Raw genomic sequence first — 11241 nt, 5'->3', positions numbered from 1 at the left:
CCAACGCTGGTTTATTTGAATGTGATATACAGTTTGCCACCAATTAAAATAAGGCTAAGGTCAGTAATTGCAGAAAACATCTAATGTGTTTATAGGCTTATCCAAGAAGATAGGCATCCCTATGATGAAACCACCTCACATCTATAACTCCTACAGAATAACAGATGACCTCTGTGTATTTTTACTATAGTTATGAAATGAATAAATTTCACTTACATTGAATATAAGAAAATACATAGATGAGAAAATACATAGATGCTTTATATACAAATTCACAAAGAACTATTTATTAGCTTCTCAGAATAGGTTAAAATAATGAAGTAGAAAAATTTTCTTTTATATAATTTAAAAGATTGTGGGTTGGTAGTATAGCTTAGTAGTAGAGTACTTGCCTAGCATGTGTGAGGTCTTAGGTTCAATTCCCACCGCTACAAAAAACATAAGAAAATATTTAAAGCATGATCTTTAGATCAAGATGAAGTCTATTTTTTTAAAGTTCTGAATTAGGAATCAGGATATCTGATATCTATTTCAACCCAGGTAGCGGATAAACCTTAAGTAAGTCCTTTCTCTCTCTGAGCCTTCCCCTGTCTACCTCACAGCACTGTTAGAGGATGTAATAAGCTTGTCTACTTAAAGTAAAAAGCCGAGGGGTTGGGAATATAGCTTAGTTGGTACAGTGCTTGCCTTGCAGGGTCCAATCCCTGGCATCACAAACACACACACACACACACACACACAAAAAGCCTTCACCATTCATTTCCTTACAGCATGAAGCACATACAATACCTGTGACTAGTTACTCCCTCCACTTCCACCTCCTGCAATTAAGTAGTGTGTTCATCAAGTCTGTCGTGAATGTTGCCATGTATGTCACTGTAATTACAAAATTTATAAATTGATGAAATAAAAATATGAATAGTTTTTTGTTCCTATGACAAGTGAATTAAACACTGTAGGAATACGATGAAGGTGTTATTTTCAGATATATTAGATATGGGTTTAGATATTGGTAAAGGACTTGAAACAAACATTTAGAAAGGTCCAGTTTGCCAGCATTTTGGACCCCATCAGTCTAACATCACTTGAAACAACATTAAAGACATGAAGTTTTGGGATGTACTGAGGTGAAGTCAATTTGGGATGCAAATTTGCCTGTAGGCCAGCTTGTATCTATATTTTTCCAGGTACTTATTTTCTATTTTTAAACTTCCTGGGTGGATAGGGCAAAGCTGTACTTCTGAGATAACCCTTATGCTGAAGGTGCTGTCCTTTGGGGTCCTACCTTTCAAGTTTGAGGCATCTGACTTCCAAATTAAGCAGGCTCTGAGGTTTCACATTTTTTCTCATCTGAAAAGTCTGCAGAAACAGAATTTCCATTTTCCCAAATCAGCACATACTTTGAGTTCAATAGTAGCTTCCTTGCTGTGCTGACTTCTCTGGGGTACCACTTTCCTGTAGATTGGGCCTCTTTATCTTTTCAGCTCTTTGATGCTGTTAATACTTAAAATACATGTCAACAAACACTTTTGTTTTCAGCGGGAGAGTTTGCTCCACAGCCCAACCAATATTATATGCTATAGCTTTTCTGGAGGCCACCTGCTCATGATTCTTGTTGAGAAACCAAATTGCCTTTTGAAATTGGTGTGTCCCTCTTGAAGGGGCTAGTACCAGTCTGAAAGCTTGAGATGGCATAACTCACTTTTTTCTAAATCTAAATCCATTGGGCCCTTTGACTGCATAATTCCATCTTCATCAGGCTAAAAAAAAGCTTTTACATTTTAGGTTGACAAGTAGCTGATAGGTGATGATTTTATATTGACTCTACTTTTTTATTGTTTTCTACCTTGTCAGTATTTTGAGAGGGCTGAATTTATGTAAATCATCTAATCCAGTGGAACTTTCTGTGAGGACAAAAATGTTCCATAAACTGCCCATACGTGACTACTGCACTCCTAGTATATGGCTAGTGTAACTTAGAAATTGAATTTTTAACTTACTTTATGATAAATCATTTAATAGTGGCTAGTCAGATGATGCACATTCTCAGATTAAGTTGCTTTATCATACTTCAGGATAACTATTCACTACATAAGAACCTATATTTCTTATATAACCAATAGTTACAACAATGCAGTTGTTGGGTTGTAAAAAAAAGACTATATACTCAGCAACTTAGTGAGGCCACGATCAACTTAGCGAGATCCTGTCTCAAAATAAAAAGGGCAGTAAATGTGGCTCAGTGACTAAGCATCCCTGGGGTTCAATCCCTGGCACACACATGCACAAAAAAAAAAAAAAAAACAAAAAAGAAAAGAAAGAAAGAAAGAACGAACGAATGAACAAACTACATAAAAATAGTTTTGTGACTACAATATTTTCTACAGAATCTGTACATAGATCATGAAACCAAAACAGGAGAAACTACTATTAGCTTAAAACAGATAAATAAATACAACAAAATATTAATTCAACAAATATTTATTGAGGCCATATTCTGAACTGGACACTATACAAGACTCTGAAAATAGTCTCATAATCCTGATGATTCTTTTACTCTCTATGCAGATGATGATTGGTGGATGACAGATGATTCCATGAATGGCTTTCACTATAAAATGCAAATTCATTAGTTCAAGTTCTTCTAGATATATACTTATATATACTTGACAATATATAATATATAATCAACTATTAGTCTTGTGGAATGTTTTGAAGTTGAGAAAAAGACAAATGTTCCATGGGTGAAATGGTGTACTGGCATCTTAAAGAATCTCAGAATTCCTATACGGAAAACATCTATTTAACGTTTTCTAACCCATGCTCTCCAAAAATGAGCCCAAAATTCTATTTTTTATTCCACACAAAATATCTATTGACATTAATTCTATGGAACATGTTTTGGAAATTAGAGATTTATCCTAAGGAATTTTAGTAGGCAAAGAAATCCAAAGACACTGGATTATCTAGAATACTGTTCCCCAAAGAGGCATTTGCAGATTGTTAGGCAGCATGAATATATTCTCAGTAGTCCACATTTCTTTAGAGAATTTTGAAGTGATGTGTTTCAAATTATATAACCTTAAGACATTAATAGAAGCACATTTTGAACCATGTTGAACACATTCTAACAGGATATTGCCACATGATTTCTCTTAAGATTGACCTGCAATTGTCTTAGGTTGTTTTCTTTCTTTCTTTTTTAAAAAACAAAACAGAAGTGAACTAAAATTATGTGCTCAAGATGAAGGCCAAGGGTTAACAGAGAAAGGTTTAACAGAGAAATGTGGAAAGAAAATCCAGCCATTACATTGCATAGAGTATTAAAATCATGTTTTATCTTAAAATAATTCTGTTCTGTAGCAATTGTTTCAATATTTATGTCGTGCATCAATTTCAAGAAGATGTCTTTTACATTACCATAATTTTAAGCTAAACTATTTTTATGCTTTTGCAAATGCATTGGTTTTTTAGATGCATAGGAGTTTAAGCCTAAAAATTTTCTATATGGTTTTAAGTTTAGGACATTGTAACCATTGTAGGTAATATTGTTATCAAAATAATTTAAGTCAAAACTAGAGGTACATAAAAATTACTTGTGTGGAAACACAGTTCTAAGATATTTCTTTTACATTTCTGAATGCATCATATAGCATTCTTCTTAAATATTAAGCCAATATTTAAAATTGGTTTGCATTCCATGGCTATGTATCATCTGTTACATTTGCTATGAGGCCAGGCAAAGTCTGGAAAGTATTAAAAATTCATCATGGATATGAATCATAAGTGGACTGTGTTCAATATCACTGCAGATAAATAATAGCTTTATTGACATATTCAAGTATGGCAATGTCAGAATTTTTTCCTTCCCCAATCTCTATTGTCTTTTCTAAAAAATGTCAGACATGGCATATTCAACTACCTCCTAAAACATTGTAATTTCAGTTGTTCATTTCTAGGTCCATTTTCTCACTCGACCTCGAGTTGCACACTGTCATTGCCTACTAGATATTTCTACCTGAATTTCAAAATATTTCAAACTCATTCAACCCCAAATTCAATTATTGCATTCTTATTCTAGACCAATGGTGCCACATGAACTCTATTTCTCAAACTCAAAACATTGAAGTCATCTCCATTTCTTTTTATCACCCTCACATCAGTGGTCAGCAAGTCCTGCCAATTCTCTTTGTGACCTCTGCCATTGCCTCAGTTCAGGCTTGCAACATCTCGTAGCTGACAATTGCGATATCTGCCTACCTAGATTCCCTCCCATTAGGTACCTTCCAGACAAATCTAGCTTAAAACAGCGGAACATATATGATTTCATGAAAAGTTTTCAGTGAACTTGTGTATTTACATGGGCTGGCTTGGTTTACTGAGACTTCTGCCTTATCAGTTTATGACTGTGAATACTGAAGGTAAGAGCTCAATCTTGTTCATCTTTCTGTCTCAGTGATGAACAGTTTTTAGCATGAAATTGCTTTCTATATACTACTGAATGTGGACAGGGAACTAATGAGTGGCTAAGAACACAGGCTTCAGGATCAAACAGATCTAGGTTGAGTTTCTCTTCCTCTACCCTTAGTTGCTAAGTGACTGTGGACAAAGTAAAGTTAATCCAGCGATTCTCAACTTTCACTGCATTATGATTACTTTCAGATTACATTAGGATTGCACAATGAGTCTAAAAAGACCCCCCTCTCTAGCCCAATTTAATCAGAATATAAGAGGGTGGTGTTCAGACACTAAAATTTTTAATAGATCTACAGATGATCCTAATATACAGCCAAGATTGTGAATAACAACTCTTAGCCTTAATTTCTCATCTACTATTTGGTATCTATTTCAAAAGAGTTTTGAGCATATGAGGTGAATTAGCACAGTGCCTGGCACACGATAAGTGGTCAATCATGATGTTAATACACAATCAAGTTTTTAATCTTCTTCCTTCTCAATAGCTACTCTTCCCCTCCAGTGACTCTGCTTTCCTTTCGATTCCTGGAGTATACGCAGTTTCCACATTTGTGCCTTCACACTTGCTCTTCATCCTGCTCTTGGCATATCCCTCTTAATCTTCAAGTCACATTCCAGGCATTTCCTTAATGCACCACTGCAGTATGGAGATGGTTCATCTTCATAGCACTTGTCTCATTTGTAAGTACATGTTAATTTAACATTGACTTACTAGACTATAAGCAAGATGCCTGACCTGTTTTGCTTTCCTCCTATGGTCCAGTGCCTGGTAACTGTGAGGTGCTCAGGTCACATGTGTTGACAGGATGAGTGGATTAATAAATGACCCATTTTATAATCTCAAAGAGGCAAAATTCCTTTTTGTGTGTGTGTCCCTCAGAAAAATGTATCTGTATTAGTCTGTTTTGTGTGTTATAATGAACTATTTGAGGCTGAATACTTTTTACAGAAAAGAGGTTTACTTAGCTTACAGTTTGGGGGCTGAAAGTTCAGTATCAAGGAGACTTATTGGTTCAGCCTCTAGTGGGGGCCTTCTGCTTACATGTGAACATGGTAGGAGCATCATGGTGGAGGCATTGCAAGAAGGAAAGATCACATGACAAGACAAGGACTTAGAGACCAGGGAGAGGCCAGCGTCACTCTTTTTATAACAATCTGATTTCTGGAAAATTAATCCCTTTCTACTAGATCTCAACCGCTCTGATCATCAGCAGCATCCCTTCATGAGGAGAAAGCTCCCATGACCTAATTATTTTCCAATAGGCCTCATCTTATATAAGTTTCTACCACCTCAACATCACCACCATGAGGCCACCCTTCCAGAACATGAACCTTTGTGGGACAAACCACACTTAAGCCTCAGCAATATTCCTTATCAAAACACTAGAAAGAAATAAAAAAATCAACCAACCAAACAACAACAACAAAAAACCAGAGTGGTCTCTAGTATTTTGAATTTCAGCTATTGAGCAGGAAAACTGCCTACATTTTTTTTTCCTGAATTTTTGAATGTTTTTAATTTGGATAAGGTTTCCAAGTCCAAAGTTCTGAGAAGCTTACTGTAAAGCATAGTCAGTCATAAACCCTTAGGCAATAATTAATGTTAGTCTAACAATATCTCATTCCAATAAGGCAAATAAATTTTATGGGTGTTTGTTTTAGCTAACGAAAGAGTTTTTTGTTTTTTTTTCCTAACTTATCTTTTGATCTTTTGGTTAGGAGATCAAACAACATGTAAGGCTAGTGGAAAAAAACTTTTCTCTGAAGCTGCAGTATTTTCAAATCATTGATAATTCTATCAGTAAAAAGGACCTTAGAAATCATCTAAACCAATCCTTCATTTTACAGTTAAGACCATGAAAGCCTCGAAAAATGAGATTTACCAGACATGACTACACACGTTTTTATAACACCAACACAATCTGGGTTTCAAGAATCCCTCACCTGCATTCCACTGACATTACATCAATTTCAAAGTAATCCAAGGTTCTTAATTAATATTCTGACATCAACTACTTTAGGATTTTAAAATATCCATGATAACAAAAATTTAACCCAATTTCATGAGTTTTACATCAAGATCTCATGTTTCAGCACACATTCTTCCATGTGCTTGGCTCTCTAATCCACTTTATGTTTTTCCAACTCTGAGCTCCCACAGCTTTACATATCTGCATATTTATCTTCAGTGTCCCCTTAAAGACCACATCTTTCATGAAATCCATGCTCAAATCTAATAAATGACAAAAACAGCCCTTTGTATTCCTCTTAAGGGTTTTTTAAATTCAGCCTTGTACTGCAAAGAAATTACTGGAATGGATGTCAGACTCATAAAAATTGGTGCCACACCAGTTTCTTGAGTTTTAGATCCTGTCCCTCCTTGCAATTTATAAATATTTAAACTAAAATAAATGCCTTACTAGGCTAAAATTTTCCATTAGAATTTTCTTGAAGGCAGTTTCTAAGTATTTAAAAGAACTGGGTTGGGGTAGGAATGAATTGTACATATAGGATTCATGGTGCTTTAATGAGAACCATGATGAGGCAGGACAATTTGAACTTATTGTCTCTTTTCTGGATGCTTTTTTCCTTTTAAAATTCCTCTTCCATTTAGTATATTTCTTTTATTGGTAACGTAAAAACCCACAGGAACTATATTTAAGAGTTAGGGAAAACAGAAAACAAGTAGTATTATATAAATACTCAGATACTTCTGTTACAAATTTAGTTTCTCTTTAACTTTTCAGAAATAGATGTGTTATATTATAAAAGGATTAGGAACATTAAAAAGCCATCTTACTGGGCTGGGAATATAAACCAGTGGTAGAGCACTTACCAAGCATGAGCAAGGCAGAGCATTTGATCCCTAGCACTGAAAAAAGCAAAGCAAAACAAAACAACGACAAACATCTTATTCTTTACCAGTACATCAACAAATACCTTATCCTTTACCAGTTCAAAGTAAAAGAAAACGAAGGAGTTTAACCAACTGACATCCTTTGTCAAACTGTTATGCAATTATTCTAGGCCCACATTTCATCTGAAACTTTCCTTAAGATCACTGTTATATGATCATATCCATAGTGTAGTTTGTGTTAAGACACCCTAAAAAAGTGTTATACAGATTAGCTTAGTAATGTAATACAGTCAAGAGAGATTTTGATTTTTCCTTTTAAAAATTATTAAGGCTTTCTGGCATTTATATATGGTTTGCTTATATACTGATGGCACCACTGGCATTCAAAACAAAAGTTCACGTTCACAATCTCCAAAGTTCTGTTTGGGCTGGTTAATGTTCTAAAAGTAAGGTTTTAGATTCACTGGGTATAATACTAATGACAATGAGGGGTTTTAAGGTGTGTGGTCTCTCTACTTTGGTGTAAATTTCTAAAGCCCTTCCTATGAAAACGACTGCTCTTAAACCACATTACCTGGTCGTCCTTGAGGAACCATTAGGAATGAAAAGTGCTACAGGATGGAGATGAGAGAGAAATATCAAGTATTTTCTTTCAAGGTAAATTATGGCTTGACAGGGAAGAAAGAGCAAGGAGTGAAGTTTGGCAAAAGCACTATAGAGTGAGAGCTGGCGCCTTATCCTGAAGAACTTGGCCGCCGATCCTCTACAGCCGGCAACTCTCCCGGCTCTAAGACGAGGAACATGCAGAGAACTGCGTCTTACTTGTCTGTGTGCGTGTGTCACTGCACGATTCTTTTACTCCGCCCACAGGATCGGGGCACCAGTCACAACCCACAACCGTCTTCTTAGCAAACAGCTGATCCCGCAGCCTCCCACCACTTACACGGTCCACGCCTCCCACCAGCAACCAATTTCTTGCAGCCCGGAAGCCCTGCTGCCCCGACTTTCTAGCCGCTCCGCCAGCTCCAGCGGAAACCGGAAGCTCTTCTGCCCCGATCGCCAGCGCGCGGCGCGGCGGCTGCACAGGCGTAGTGGAGCTCCGGCGGAGTTGTGGGAGGGGAGGAGGAAGAGGCGGAGAGGCGACGGGGGCAGGTCCCAGAAGATGGCGGAGGCGGGGGTGAGTTGGGGTCTCCCACAAGAGCGCAGGTGACGTGTTGCTGAGGGAAGCGGCCTGAGGAAAGGCGTAGCTCTCAAGAAGAGGAACCACTTGTGTTTTTTTGCAGCCGGGAATCCTGGTGGCAGGTGTGGGGATCCCGGACCGCAGATGGGGCCTGCAGGGCGAGGGGCTCCGCTTACCTGGAGAGAGGTCGGAGAAGTCCAGGAGAGGACAGCGGGCTTGAGAGAGGTCGTAGGGGGAGCCGAGGCTCAGGGACAATGGAAGAGTGTCGGAGTGGGAGGACTGCGGGAAGGACGACCCTGGAGATCTGATGGAGGTGGAGGTCGGCCAGCTGTCAAGCGTAGAGCTGTCAGGACCTTGGGTGGCTGGTAGCTGGGGAGAGAGACACAGATTGGGGATTGGGGGATGGATTCAAATTAGGCAGGTATCCTGGTAAATTTAGAACCCACCCAAATGATACGACATTGGTTTGAGGAGTAGGACTTTGGCATTTTGGGTTGGAATTGAATATCTTTGGAGTAGGTGTGTGGGTACAACCAAAGAGAACTTTTGGCTGGGTCTAAAGATCAGTTGATAATAGTTATTGGGATTTTAGGATCACTCAGTAGAGTCTGGCATCCTGGAAGAGGAAAGCAATGCGGATGATGGGGATGGGGGCAGAGAAGGTGCTAAAACTAGTAATGATAATAACTGATGTCCAGTTAATGTTGGAAAACGTTGTTAAAGAATGGTATCAGCTAGACTGTCTTAGAAAATACACCATGAAAAGCTTGCTGTTTTGTAGGATCGGTGAGTTAAAAGAAACGATAGGTTTGACAGCTGGGAGGCTGAAATTGGCAAGTGTCAGTATTGCAGTAGAGCCCAGGAGTGCTGGGGAAGACATGCTGCAGTCCTGGCTGCAGAAAAAAAGAAGGCAGCCAAATAAGCTAGATTGTGTTTTTCGACTTTTGGGTTTGCCATTGATACTGAACAACTGAATGAAAGAATACCTCCACTAATCAGTGACCCACAGAAAACTAAGTAGCCATTGTACTCCTCTATTTTTGCCCTTTATTCTATCTCTGGACTTTGTGTTCAGTACCGTGATTTATCATGGCGTGTTTTTTTCCTAGTAGTCAGTTCATATCTGGTGGAAATTGACCAAGCTGCAAATCATGTACACTTGGGAAACAGATTCTTCTAAAACTGACAACTGTTGCTTTTACAGATGGTTGCATTGAAAATGAAAGGGTAAAATGGAATTCAGTCATTTAAAGACAGTTTGTTTTTACTGTTATCAGAAAATTACCCCTAATAATAGAGTAACTTTTTTAAGGGAGGGAAATTGATAATTTAAAACCAGCAAGGAGTTGTAAATGCTGCTTGCTTAATGTTTTATATGTTTGATTTTTTAATGTTAAGAGGAAAGAGTTACATTATATTCTTTTTTTTTTCAATTGGTTGTTCAAAACGTTACAAAGCTCATGACATATCATCTTCCATACATTTGATTCAAGTGGGTTATGAACTCCCATTATTTCAGTGATTTGTGTGTTTTTCTAATGTTAATGAGTATTCTATATTGGTAATGCCATTCTGAATGAGAGTATATGATGAAAAAGACATGATTTAACTTTATTATTTAGTAGTCTATCTGAGCAAGCACCTGAAGAGACAGGGTAATCTGAGGGAAACAAATGTGCTTTTGTGGCTTCTAATCATCATCGGAAGATGAATGATCTTATTGTTTGGTTCTAGGAAGTGTTGCAATTGTTGAAACACAACCAGTTTTTTTAAGGTTACTAGGAGAATTTGTGTGTGTTTGTTTTCAAATGTCCGTTGCTTCACTGGTCAGTATAAACTTTGATTTTCATTCAAAGAGCCCAGAATTGCTTAGAACTCTCTTTTATTTGTCTGAAGCAATAATATTAACAGGTAGACACCTGGAATGATGTTTTTCCAGTATTGATGATTTGTCATTGATTAGCCAAACTATGTGAACTATTTTTCTTTTTGATCACTCACATACTTTATAGAAATTGGAGCTCAGGACTCAAGGTAGAATTTTTTAATGTCCCTTGGAAAGTATGTCTTTTTAAATGATTGAAAACATTAATTTGGTATTAATAGTAATTTATCAAAATAACTTTAAAAACTGTTTCCTGTGTGGTCCTTAAGTTGTATTTGTATGGTGTTCATAGACAGAGACATTGTAGTAAAGTGGAAGCCGTGGAGTCTGTGTTTGGGCCTCGACCTTTTACTACCTGGTAATAGTTTGTGATTTTAGAAATTCAACTAGCCTATTTGATTTTGTAAAATAGAGTTAAAATCACTTGACTGTTTATTAACAAAATTATCATTGAGGATTCATTGAGATACTGCCCTTTAAATAGTATCTATACCAGAGACTTCTTCTTTGATCAGAAAATTATTTTTTAAATAATCTAAATTTTTTAAAGATATATTTTTTAAAAATTTGGAGAATCAGATTTCTTTTCGATGTTAAGAGTAATGTTTAAATTAAGCAATGCTAATTCCCTTGAGCTTTCCTTTAAAATAACTACCCCTCCTAAGTGCATGACTTATATAAACATACTTTTTAAAAAAAATATTTATTTACTTTTTTAGTTGTAGTTGGACACAATACCTTTATTTTATTTATTTATTTTTTATGTGGTGCAGAGAATCCAACCCAGGCTCTTACACGTGTTAGGCAAGCCCTGTACCACTTAAAGGAATTTTGTTGTTGCAA

At 36.9% G+C, this 11241-nt stretch overlaps 1 protein-coding gene across 6 annotated transcripts in view; it reads left to right on the top strand.

The window, feature by feature from the left end:
* Positions 1-3971: 3971 nt before the first annotated feature.
* Insig2 (insulin induced gene 2) overlaps positions 3972-11241 on the top strand; it is a 30602-nt gene continuing 23332 nt past the window's right edge. For 2 of the 6 annotated variants that reach the window (XM_015501712.2, XM_048810428.1), the window contains exon 1: positions 8378-8510. The gene's annotated coding sequence lies outside the window, so the exon portion shown is untranslated. Of the gene's footprint in view, positions 4422-8377; positions 8739-11241 lie in introns of those variants that run through there. The other 4 variants (XM_015501715.2, XM_015501711.2, XM_015501713.2 and 1 more) reach the window with 4 other exon arrangements.

Source organism: Marmota marmota, unplaced genomic scaffold, assembly GCF_001458135.2.
Source record: "Marmota marmota marmota unplaced genomic scaffold, marMar, whole genome shotgun sequence".
NCBI lineage: Eukaryota > Metazoa > Chordata > Mammalia > Rodentia > Sciuridae > Marmota > Marmota marmota.
The sequence above is the reverse complement of the archived record's forward strand: the minus strand, read 5'-3'. Positions and strand labels throughout refer to the sequence as shown.